Consider the following 12996-nt stretch of genomic DNA (forward strand, 5'->3'; position numbering starts at 1 on the left):
TCTTGTTGCCATCTACTTTTCAAGAGCTTTTTTCCTCAGTTGTGCCTTGTCAGTGAGAGCTGCTGCCTCCAGCGCAGAACACCGGGCTTTGCACAGAGCACAGCTTTCCCCCCTCCTGAGGTGAACAGCTTCCCACCCACTCCAACTCTCCACCTTTCCACCTCAGCGAGGACAAACCATTGCTCTGGGCTTTTAGGATGGGGTACCCCTGCGGGGAGCTGCATCTCCCTGCAGTGTCTGCCCCGACCAGAGGGCAGCTCCAGGCATTTGTGCACAAGCAGCCCTTGCTCTGAGCCCGCTGAGCGGGGAGCAGAAGGAAGCGGGAAGCAGGCTGGAGTTGGGCGCAGGCTGGATGAGTTCAAGTCCGAGGTATCTCATGCCAACACCACACCGGAGGAGTGAGGCACGTACCTTGTCTGTCGAGATGACAGGGCTCTGGGGTACCCTGGGGACCGAAGGGCAGTCCCTCCCTCCCTCAGGTGGTGCCACTGTGCCCCAGGAGTGGGGTTCCCAGGCTGAGGAGGCACCACAGCACTGGGCAGTGGCTCGTTTCCAGCAGCAATGGCCCAGGTCTGCATTCAGCTCTGCAGCTGCTCCATATCACCACGAGTCAGGGCAGCAACTCCATGGCAAGTAAGAGCCACACTAAGCTCCTCTCGGGGCCCGAGGAACTGGAAGATGAGGGAGCTGGGGCCAGGCAGCCACCAGCTTTGCTCAAGTATATGCTGTGTGGGCAGAAAGACACCCAAACACAGCACACAAGGAGGGGACAGCAAAAGGCACCCTTGTGCACCACGCTGCTGCTGGTGGCCTCACCTGCAGCTGGAGGTCCCTGCCTCCGACCTGCACATCCATGTGGGACACATGTTCCTCCAGCACTGGCAACAGGAGCAAGCCCTGCTCACACAGCACAGCCAGCTTCCCTGGACCACACACATCTCGTACTCACCAGAGGAAACACAGCAGGGAAAAATCATTGGAGAATGAAATCCCCTCCTGTCACAGGCAGCGCTTCGTAGAGCTGCTGTGAACCACAGTGAACCCATCAGCTGAGACAGCTCTGCTGGGATGCTGGCTCCATGGCTGAGCTGTGCTAGGAGAGCTGCTCCTCCTGGCTCCCCCTGCCCCTTTCCACCTCACCCCTCTCCTCTGGGCTCCTTCCCCCCTGCTCCCACTCAGCCCCGGGTCCCATTTGCCTCCATCACTGGTGGCTGCAGGCTCCTCTCTGTGCCTGGTCCCTGTGTACATCATCTGCCTCCTCTCCAGGCAGCTCCCTCCTTCCTCAGCTCCCCTCCCTTTTGAAGAAACTGCCTTAGCAACTGGCAGCAGGCCAGCAAGATCATGGGTTTTCCCTCCCACCCTTCCTTCTCCTTCAAAGAACAAGGTGGCCAGGGAGGGGGAAGGAGCCATGAGGCCTCATGTGCAGCAGCCACAGGGGCTCCGTGTGTGGCAGTGGGCTGGGCACACCTACTGACTTACACATCTCATCCTCTGGCACTCCAGGTATGTCAGGTGCTCTGGGGTCAGGGGCAGAGAGGTTTCCTTTTAGTCCTCCTTCCCTCTCCCTTTTCCAACAAACATGTCCCCAAAAGCCAGCTGATTCCTCCCCAAACATCTCCAGATCTAGAGCATCTGCCAGGGGAAGGCACAGAAGGAACAGCTTTCAAATAGCCCATTTCTGCAAGGATTTCCTTCTATTCTTTTGGTCCTGCCTTCCTCACCTCATGCTACTCTCCCTGGACTATTTCCTCTCCTGTTTCCTCTCCTTTTCCCCCTGTTCACTGGGCTTCCTCCCACGAACCCTGTTCCTCCCCTTGCTTTCTCTCCTTCACAGAGTTTGGCCTACAGCCTTCAGTACCTGCTCCTTTCCTGGTGTGAGCAGGGATGACATGGATTGTGTGCTTGTGCTGAGCTCTGCATTTATTAGAGAGGGGGAGGAAAAAGGAAAAAAAAAAAAGCCTCAAACCCCTGGAAGCTTGCTAGAAGACAATACTGAGGTAGGGTAACAACGCTCTTGCATTCCTTGCATGCTGCCTTACAGTTTGCATGGAGGAGGGATTATTTGGGCTGCTCCAAAGGGACTTTACTGCCTGGCTTTACCCTTTGGCAGAGCTAGTTTGGCCAGCTTGTTCCTTCCTGGGGGGATGTCTGCAGGGGTGGGAGGCACAGAGGGATAAAATCCCCTTCCTCCTGCCCTGAAGGCAGAAAAAGGCACCTACCACCAACTTTTTCCTGCCTGCCAGGGGTTAATATCATGGCAGCCAAAGTGGCACCTTAGTTCAACCAAAGGTTTCCACCTAAATCCTTCAGCATTGTCACATGAAGAGGTCTGCATTTCTTCCCCTGCCTGCTGTTTGGTGGGAAAACTTGTTGAAGTAGATCTGCCTAGTATAACCTTAATTAAGGGATGTGGGGGGGAAAGTAGGACACCCCACTGGGAAAATCCAGAGGGGCCACAAACCCACGGGCTGTGGATGAGGGGGGCTTTGAATCCTGACTGGTTTAGTAGCAGCATTTTCAGGTGAGGCCTGGCAGCTGGCTCGGGACATGAACGGAAGGGGGGGCTCCATTTCAGGCCAGTTTAAAGCCCAGCCCTCTGCTCCTGCACCTCTTGCTCCAGCCAGCAGTGCAAAGAAGCTGCTTCTGCCACCCTGAATGGGACTGAGGGTCACCTCAGCCACTGTCTTCCCTAGCCTCGAGTTAATGCTCCAACTCCAGGGATGAGGAGCAGCTATTCTCAATTTGGAGAACATCTGTCCTGAATGTAACTCCATTTTTAAAGCACCAGAACATCCTGCCTCCCTACGGTGGCTGTGGGGACACAGCTTTAGGTTACACCAGGGTTGGTGCAAGGTCTGGTGAGCTGAGCTGCCAGATTTTGGCTTTCACTGGATGAAAGCGAGAGCAGGGTCTGGACCCAGGTCATATCCCCCAGGAGGAAATATGTACAATTGGAAATATGTACAATTGGATGCTCAAAAACCACACAGGGGCTGGCCAGTGCAGCCCAGAGGCAGACCAGACTTGGTCCCAGCTGTGGAGCTTTCATCCAAGGAGGGGATTGGGAGTCAGGAGAGGAGCAGCTCAGCTCCAGGATGGGAAAAGCCTTTCAGGGTTACCTCTGGATCCATGTGGTGTCTGCACGCAGCAGCTGCTGTGTCTCCAGCCCTCGGCCACTGTGACACAGGGACACCATTGGCACAGCCCCGAGCTGGCTGTGCTCCAGCGGCGTCACCGTCACATTCCTCGGAGCAGCCCCTCCCGCTGAGGAACCTCGGAGCACTCTGACTCGCAGCCGGGGAGGAAGAACTGGACTGTGCTGCTCTGGGAGCCAGGCGGCTCCCACCTTGGAAAGGAAAAGGATTCAGGGAAAAAATAGGGCAGGGGGGCCGGGGAAGAGCTGAGCTGCAGTTTGCTCTTTTTGCCCTCTCAGAGGCAGCTCTGGCAGATGCAATGGTGGCAGCAAGGCCACCCCCGTTTGGATGACACACAGCAACAAACAGAGCAGAATTTCGAAGCAGAGTTCAAAACACCCCCTCCATCCCTCTTGTGCTACAGATTACTCCCCAAACACGATGTGGCCTCACCGGTCTCACAGCTTATTACTCACTACAAACTGAATTCTCGATGGTTTCCTTTGTCCAGCCCAAGTAAAGAACTCTGATGCAACCAAAAAAAGAACAACTGAATCACCCTATCACCTCTGCCACTCAATTTGGGTTATTAAAAAGCCTTGACTTAGTGGGTTAGGGATCACTAGCACACCCAGAATTAGAGCACAGTGGTGATTTGTACACCCCTGGTGTGTGGCAGGGGTTCTGGGGACGGCAGTGATGCAGAACAGCAGCCACAGCACGGCCCCAAAACCAGGCACTGCGAGAGCAAAGCAAGGGCCAAAATGTGCCCAGTGAATCATCCACTACAAGTTGGTTCAACCAGTCTGGAGCACCCCACACAAAAGCAAGGACAACCCAGGACTGTGTCATCCCAGGCAAAGGAGTGGGGGCAAAAAAGGGAGAGAAACGTGCTGGGCAGGAGGGATGACTCTTCGATGTGGCCCTGGGGATGAGCTCGGAAAGGTGGCAAGTCCCAGCTTGCCCCCTCCTGCCAGAAACTCCCGTTCCTGCCTCCCCTCCCACACCCTGTGCTCCTGACATGACCTTCCTCCCGGCTCAGCCACCGAGCAGCTGCTCCCAGGCAGGTCCCCCTGGGGAGCAGAGGTGCAGGGGATGAGGTGAATGAGACTGGGGAACAAGAAGGGCTCCAAGGGCTCGGGACTTGCCAAACTGAAGCATCCCTCAGAAGAGATGGAGGAAAACCAACCTTCCCACAGTCCATGGGCTGCTCCTGGGGCATAGCAAATCCACGTGACTCCAACTAACTTCATTTCATGCCTTGACCTGGGGCAGGGTCAGCACTCTCCAAAGGTGAGGATGAAAAAGATGTAATTTAAAAATAAAGAGTAGTCCTCTCCAGGACATCCTAGCCTGGCTGGTGCTCACTGGGCCCAGAGCAGGCACAGTGGTTCCAGCCTGCCCAGCACCCCTGCCCAGGCAAAACCGGCTTTGGCACCAGCTCTGAGTGCCAGAACACACCCAGCTGGCTGGGAAGGGCTCCCTGGGACAGTTGGCACCAAGGGAAAACTGCAGCCTCAGGAACACTCACACACAGAGTCTCTTTTCTTGTGCTGCTTCAATGCTTTAAGTGAGAGCCATCGAGATTTAAACCTAAATTAAGATTTAAGATAAACAGCAGGAACAAACCCATTTGGCCCAGCTCCTTCCTCTTCAGCAGACTTGCAATCCATACCAGGCGAGCAGAGCCCAACCATTTCTGGTTATGGTGTCTGTTCTAAAGCAACTGATCTGAACTTTTTTCTACCAGCTTCAGTGAAACAGGCAAATCTGGCTCTGTTGCTCCAGAACACCCTGTGCCATCTGCAGATAATTCTCTACACAAGAGAGAATGTGCCCTGACAAAAAGAGTTAAACAACCCAATAGCTTCGTGTAATACATAATTTATCACCCAGAGTAACCATAAGAAAAGCACATTTAAAATATGTGGTGTTTGACTGTGGTTAACCCTGAAATTAGGGGCTTTCTTTTCCTGATTACTGCACTCCTCTTTTTGAAGTACAGCTAGCCCCAAAGCCGAGCTCAACTCTGCTGCTTTAAACCCAGCTCCTAATGCCTGCTCCTCACAGCCTTTAGCACAAAACAGGTCCTGCATCTTTACCTGGGCCAGCAAAGGCAGCACCTGCCATGGAGAAGAAGAGCTAAAAACACTTTGTAAAATGCTGCCTCCTTGTTAACCCAAGGGAGAAACCCAGGCCCTCACTCCTGGGTTGGTGTCTCACACCACCCCGGGCAGCAGAATAATTTACCAACATATAAACAGAGGGCTTAGGGGCAGCTGCACTGCATAAACAGTCACGGTGGGGCTCTGAAGTTTCTATCAGGATATGGGATATAAAGCTGGGTGAAAAACTGATTTTTCGGTTCGCTGGCAATCCTGAAAAAAGTTTCAAAAGAAAAAAAAATTCATTTGGGGTTGACTGAAACAAATGTTTCGCTTTGACTTTTCAGCCCCTCTTAACAAAAGTTAGCTCCAAAGATCATTCCAAATGAAAAGTTGCTTCTAAGAGGAAAATCTCAGAGCCTTTTATTCAGAAAAGGGTGAAACAAAATAGGTTTGTTTATTTTCTAGCTAGGGAAAAAAAAAAAAAGTGTGGCAAATCAAAACAACTCATTTTCATTTTGCCAAGATTTGCCTTTTTTTTCTCAAAATTTTACCCAGCTCCAGCACAACCAATTTACACATACAATAATTTAAAGAGAGGCACTAGTAATCCTGATGGAATACAAGTTTGTTTTGTTTTTAAAAAAAAACCCAAACAAAACAAACAACAACACTGCACAAATGTCCTGAAACTGAAACCCAACAGAAAGTAAGCTCAAAACCACTAAGCTTTTCTTGGCTCAGCTAGAGAATCTTATTAAGTTTCTGAATCATGGAGCCACAGATTTGGGATGTTGTGAAAATTAAATTAGTCTTACTTATTATTAGCAAGGCAAGAAAGGAACCAGGAGATTAGGATGCAGCAAGTGCTATTGTGAGCCAACTTTTCAGCGTGTTTCTGCCTTTCTCCTGTAAACCCACAATTAGCGGCGCCCGCCCTGCTCCGTGGTGTTTTTAATCTCGGGATGCAGGTTCCTGACTCTCCACTCAGCCTAATGCAAATCCAGGATTTAATGCCATGCCACAGTGAGATTCTCATTTCAGTTCCTGCCTTGCTCCATTTGAAGCCTCTGCTTGCCTGTGCTCTGTAGGTGCATCTTACCCTATAGCTGCAAATGTAAGATCCGGGGCAACCAGGAGTTAAACCCTTGGGACAGAGGAGAAAAGGCACCCATCCATATGGACTTCCAGAGAGTCCAAGTGGGATGGCCTCACCCCTCTCCTGTTTTGCCTGTTTTTGTTGGGAGTTCAATACTGGAGTTTGCTGGCTGCTAGATGGCTCCGATGCCTTGGGGGACAGAGGCTGGCCAGCTGGGACAGGAACACTGCCCTACACTATGGGACCAGAGACAGAGATGGGATTTATCCAGATTTATCCATGCTTTCATCCAGCATACTTCACATGAATTGCTTCACATGCCAGGGAGGAAGTGGGAGCGAGGCACCTTGTTTTTTCTAACTGCTGTACTTTTAAATTAAGCCAGGCTGTAGCACAGCTCGCCTTCGTAATTCACGGCTTCCAGACATCCCACCACGCTCCTCAGCGGAAAGGAAGCAAAGAGCAGATATTCCAAATGTGTCACCCAAGCCTGGGTTTTAAACAGTAGAAAACAAAATAAAACTGGTTTTCATATGTCATAAAGAGACAAAGACAGGCAGTGACAGTTTGCTGGAAATGGTTTTAACAGATCACAACTGAAAGTGGCTTTAAACCCAGAGAAATCCTTGGAAGGTAAAAAAAACCCATCCAAAGAAGAATTTGGACCATCTCAAATCACTGCTACACTATGAAACCATAGCCTTCCTGAGGGCAAACTCCAAAGCAATATTTAATGAGCCAATACTTCCATTTATCATCAGCTCATTTGAATACCAGAGTCCCTACACAATAAATCAAACCTGCCTGCAGTGTTATTATTATTGTTTTGTTTAAATAGCTCCTTTAATCCCCAAACAGCTGGCTACCAGCACAGCAGGGCTAGGGGTGAGCAGCTGGGCAGCACAGCACCTCTGGTCCCTCAGGCCACTGGGCTTCCAGCAGGTGAGGTGTGAAGGGCTGCCCTGCTTTTCCAGCCTCAGCTCTCCCAGGAAACAGCACTCGCATCAGGGAGGAACCAGCTGTCTCCAACCCTGCTTGGGGCAAAAAGGAGCTGAAAACCTCCACGGTGGATGTGGCTTTTAGCCCTGCACACTTGGAGTGGGAGGCAAGGGAGTTCCAGCACTGACTGCACAGTTCCAGTTACCACTTCTGTCCTTCAGCCAAAGACAGCAGCTTGTCATCCTTTCCCCCTCCAGGTTACAGCACCCCACAAAACATGCAGGCTTTGTAGAGGGGCTTCCCAGCCTGCCTTAAACAATGAGCAAGGTTGGTTCTGTGCCAAAGAGCATGGAGAGCTGGAGTTCCTGTTCCTGCACCCAGGACCTCTGCAGTCCCTGGCCACCTCCCTGGAAGAGACAAGGCTGCAGGGAGCTCCCGACACACACATTCCTGTCCCTCGCACTTACTCCTGGTTTTGCATCTCCTGTGGTGCACCAGATAAACATCCCCTTGCTCCAAATCTCCCCTCACAGCCTTTTGGGAGCAGAGCTTTTCCCTTGTCAGAGGTCTCTAGCCCAAGGCAAGCACATGCAGCCTACCAGGATGGATCAGAGCCCAGAGACTCACTTATTCCTTGGAAAACTGCAGGCCCTCAGACTACCAGAGACCCCACACCACCAGGTGAAACCCACAGGAGATGGGATGTGGTGCCACTGGTTCTCCTTCCAGCAGAGGACAAAGAGCTGGGGTTCTGTAAGCACCCTGATCACCACTGCAGCACCGAAGATGAGCAGCTCCCATGTGCACTGTGCTCATGAGACACATCTGTACCAGCCCAAACAGCATCCAGTACCTCTCAGAACAATTCCAGCTGCAGGAAATGTCTCCCTGTATCAATCACTGTGTGTGTGTAGTATAATCATATGTAACTGTGTATGATAATTGTTCAAAATCAGCTCCTCACAGCAAACTCTGGACAGGGAAAATGGTCTGGGAAGCATTAATTACACAAAAAGCAAATGGAAATCCCTATTATTTGACACTTAAGTTGAAGTGTTTTGCTAGAGAGTGCAGCCTTGAGTTCATCAGCCCCCTCTGTGACCAGCTCCAAACAGGCACCAAACAATCACTCTGTGATTGTAGCATCTTTCCTGACCCTGGCATCTCTCTCTGCAGGGAAAAGACATCTATAACTCTGCGGCTGCACTTCTGCAGCTCCAACTGCAGGAGAGCCTTAAAACTAACTTTTGTGAGTTATTTAGTTTCCCACAGGTGAGTCTGTTTTGCAAGAGAAGAGCAAGGCCTACCTCTGTCTCGCTTTCCTCTTTTCCAGGGGCGGGTCCATTTTTGGGGAGCTCACAGCAGCAGTGGGGTCTGCAGTGCTCTGTCAGGCAGGAGGGAAAAGCAAGCCCTGTTGAAAGTGGAGCAGCATCTCCCTTGTGGTCCTGCCAGCGTTCCCTTGCCCGCCTCCACCTGTTTGGGTTGCTGAGAAGAAACCAGAGCCTATTATCAGGCCGGCTGCTTTGTCAGGTGCTCCTTTGATGTAAATTCAGCCACGATAAGATGTGCTGATGGCAGCAAACAGCCAGAGAGAACCGAACGTGCCCTGCACGGTGACCTGCAGGGATTAGAGCGAGCGGGGCTGTAGACAAATCACGGAGATTAAACGTGAACGAGCTGAGAAGTCTTGGGAGAAGCACCCAGGGAGGCAAAAGTAAGCAATGCAGACAGAAAATAGGAAAACAAGGCAGACCAAGGATTGACTAGACCCTACTAATGCATAAATCAAAGTCTTTCCCCACCTCTTGATGCTTTAGCTTTACCACAAGGCTCCTGCTCCACTTGCTGCTGGGCAGCCAGCTGAGAGAAACCCTTCGTGCAGCTTTGCTGTATTCTGCCTGTCACAGTTGTCACTTGCAGAACCAACTCAGCCCTTACAAGAGAAAAAAAAAACAGGCTTCCCCCACCCACTCCTTTCTTTTATACTTTTTTCTTTTTCAAAAATTAGTGGAGAGCTGCTGACACAAGTTCCTTGCAATCAGAACTGTTCTGCTAATCCCAGTGTCTGCAGAGGCCCCTTCTGCTTACATCCTGTAAACTCAAGGAAAGCCTACCTGGAGCTAAGGGCACTCCAGGTATCTGACTTCCAGCAGCTGCCTTTTGCAAGGGTAGAGGACCAGGAGGCCTGCAAGGCCAGAAAATCCCATGCCCACATCTAAGTTGAAGCAATCCCATGGCCATGCAGCTTCCCTTCCTGCAAATCTTTCCCTGCCTGCAGCTCAGCTGCATTTTGCAAGGTTTCTTGAAAATTTGGAGAGTGGGGCTCTGCTTTTGAAGGTGGAAACACTTAATTTGGGGCACAATAGCACACCATTGCACTACTTCATGCTTTCATTTTTTATCTGTTGCTAGTGGCGATGTTCTGCCCCTGCAACCTCTCAGATTTGAGGACCACTACTGATTTACGGACCACTCAGCAGTGTGCCAGGTGACAGATGGTATTAAGACACCCAGATTCAGGGGGAAAACCACAGAGCACCAGAGAAAAGTACTTTTTTCACTGATCAACCTTTCTGTAGCTAAAGGAGGCCTGATGCCTTTATTACAGGCACATCTACCTTTAGAATCCTAGTTGCAGACAGCATTTTCTGTATCCATCAAAAAGAGAAGTTCTCTAGCAACAGCACCAGAAGAACTGCCAAATTCCTCCAGCAAACACCATAAAATCCCCCTTGCCACTGCACACCATGGCTTTTCTCACCACCACTTGCAAACCAGGGCAGCCACGCTGTGTTCACACTCGCAAACACAAGGGTGAATTGGCAACCCTGCTGACCAGAAGTGGCAGAGCAAGATGTCAGTGAGGCAGATTTCTGCACACCAGGCCTATTATTTGCTAAGGAGACTTCAGCTGTCATCCTCCTGACTCAAAACACATTCCAGAGATCAGAACACTCAGAAATTTGTTGACAGCAAGTCCTGGACTCTCTCCCCTCATGCTGCGGTGCCAGGCTGGCCTGGGCAGTGCTGCACCTCACCAGGTATCTCCCTGTACTCACTCCCAGTGTCAGGGGAAAGTGGCTTTCAGATGGAGATGGAAATTCAAACTGCACATTTCAGCAGTGTCCTGAGCCAGGTTAAACCTCCACAGTGCCACCACGGTCCTCCCGTGCACTGCATGAACCAAACACAGGGAACAGGAGGAGCCTGTGCCAGCTGCAATGGTCCTACGAGCTGGAAAGGACCAACCTTCCTACCTGTTCAGTCCTGGACTGGGGAGAATTGGCTCAGGCCGCCTCCTGAATGAAATAACAGCTTTCCTAAGGACTGAGCTCATACTGCCAGCTTGCTAAGGAGCTGCATTAATTGGAAACCTAAAGGACAGCTGTTTGTTCCTCCCTTTCCACCCTGCTTCCTCCTTCCCAGCCAAAGGAGAGGGCAAGTTGCCAGAGGAGACTTCATCTAGGTGGCCAAGGATAGAGACAAAGGGAGAGGACATCCCCTCAAAATGGAAAAGGGGGGAAAATTGTACCCTTAAGTGCACAAAGCAGCCATACAACAGCTCCTTTTGCCATTGTCAGAGGGAGGCAGCTCAGTCCAAGGGAGAGTGGAGTAACCTGCAAGAGTTTGAACAGCTGCAGAACACCCGTCACCAGCTGCACGTTGATTCTTAACTCGCTTCAGCATTAACTAAGTGACAAAAGGCTTTAGTGCTCCTAATGAAAACACAGTCCCTGCACCAGTAAAATAACACAGCCTTGGAAAAAAACCCTTTTGGTAGCAGAATTCGTGTGCAAACAGGTTTCAGGTCCAAGTTGCTGAGATTGGGACAAAATGTTTGATGATACTTGGGGCTGGAGACAGAGGGGAAAGGGAGGATTTGAAAGCGTTAGGGGGATGCTTCATGACTGCTTTTGATTTGTTTCCAAAATATCCATGTTTTCTATTTGTGCTAAGGCTCCCTGTAGTTTAGAAGCCAAAATGTGATCCAAAAAGGCCTTATGGATCCTGTACCAGCCTTTGCATTTTTGAAAGTGCCTGGTAGGTACTTTCCACTCTGCTCTGAATTCCTGTGGAAGCTGCTCCCACATCTTTCTCCAAGACTGTTGTGAGCAACTGAAGGGCTTTAGGGAGAGATTCAGCAAATCTTGTCACCTTGTCTTTTGTAAACTCCTTGGACTGGTGAGCATAAAGGAGTAAGAAAAACCCAAACCAGCAGTCCAGCTACTCATGGAGTGTCTGCACACAGCTGCCAGCGTTCACTTGTTCTTTGTGGACAGTCTCCTCACACATCTCTTTTCCTCAGCTGAAGAAGACCTGAAAAACCAGCTCCAACCACAGCAAAAATTACAATTCAGACAGTATCACAGCTCTGCAGACCCGACTGACAGCCCAAGGGGACACTACAATATAGACATTAGACAGAGACAGTTCTGCCATGACCACACACATGTCCTCTGCATGTCCCACTGTACCTCAGTCTGCTCCTCTGACCACAGAGCTGTCCACTGGCTTTGGAAAGGCACGTTGGGATAAAGTTGTGTGGCAGGAGCAGCAGGACTGCCCTCCTTTCCTGTGTCACTGTGTGGTCTCTCAAGCAATAGGAGAGACCCTTACTAGCTGTTCTTGGCCCTATTTATACCAATAAGCTGCAGCTGACAATTAGAAATGTGGAACTAGCATGGGAGAAGCCAATTTGTCTGCTCCTTTTACTACTGCAGTTGGAGTCTGTGACAGACAAACTCCCCAAAGTGGCACAAGGTGCTGCATCCATGCCACCAAAAGTGCTTGGGGTGGGATGGGCTTTTTCCCCCAAGAAACAAGTCCAAAGGGTTTACCCCTGTGCAGAGCCAGCCCAGCTGTGACGGCGTGGCTCACGAGGATGGAGCTGAACACCACAGAGGTCTTTGGGGTTTGTACTGTGGTGAGGTCTGGGGTGCTCACTGCACCACGGCACGAGACCACAGCTCCCTGAGGTACCCTGGACAACTCCTTTTCCTATGAGGTATCCTGCTGAGCAGCTGGAGGCCAGGCAACACAATAAGGTTGGATCCAAAGAACCTGCTTTTCTCCCCTTGTGCAATGCCTCCTGAAGACCAACTCAGGCAAGACAACACTTCCTGCTGTTTATAAGATGAAGACAGTCCTGAAAACTACACCTGGCCCTCAGTGAACTGCCCTCACTGCAGTTCTGTGCTGAGGGAAATGAACACTGAGCGTTTTATCACTTCAAGAGTCAAAAACAACGGGGACACATTTCATTGGAAAAGCAAAAAGAAAAGCACAGAGAAGGCTGCTGAGCTGAACCTGCCCCTCAGCTTCCCCTCCCTCCCCAATTAACTTCATTGCTTTAAATAAGGAAGGCGAGGCTCACACCATGACAACAATCCCAGCAGAAAATCTACTTGTATCCCGAGCAGGTTTGCTTGCTGGACCTGGTGTGAACCATGCAAACACAAGGACCTGCCCATGCAGGAGCACCAACAAACCCTGATGAGCAAGGATCACTCACAGCAGCTCCACTGACAGTAGGGGTAGCAAATGTCACCCTGGGCACACAACCAGTGAGGGCACAGGTGACAGCCCAGCAGAATCCCATAGGGAATACAGCCCAACCTGATGCCTCACATCAGTTTACTGCACACATGGCTACATATTCTAAACACACAAAACTATACCAAAAGGATCATTAAGCATATGGAAAACCATGCCAGAAGAA

This window comes from Aphelocoma coerulescens, chromosome 3 (genome assembly GCF_041296385.1).
Source record: "Aphelocoma coerulescens isolate FSJ_1873_10779 chromosome 3, UR_Acoe_1.0, whole genome shotgun sequence".
In the NCBI taxonomy this organism is placed as follows: domain Eukaryota; kingdom Metazoa; phylum Chordata; class Aves; order Passeriformes; family Corvidae; genus Aphelocoma; species Aphelocoma coerulescens.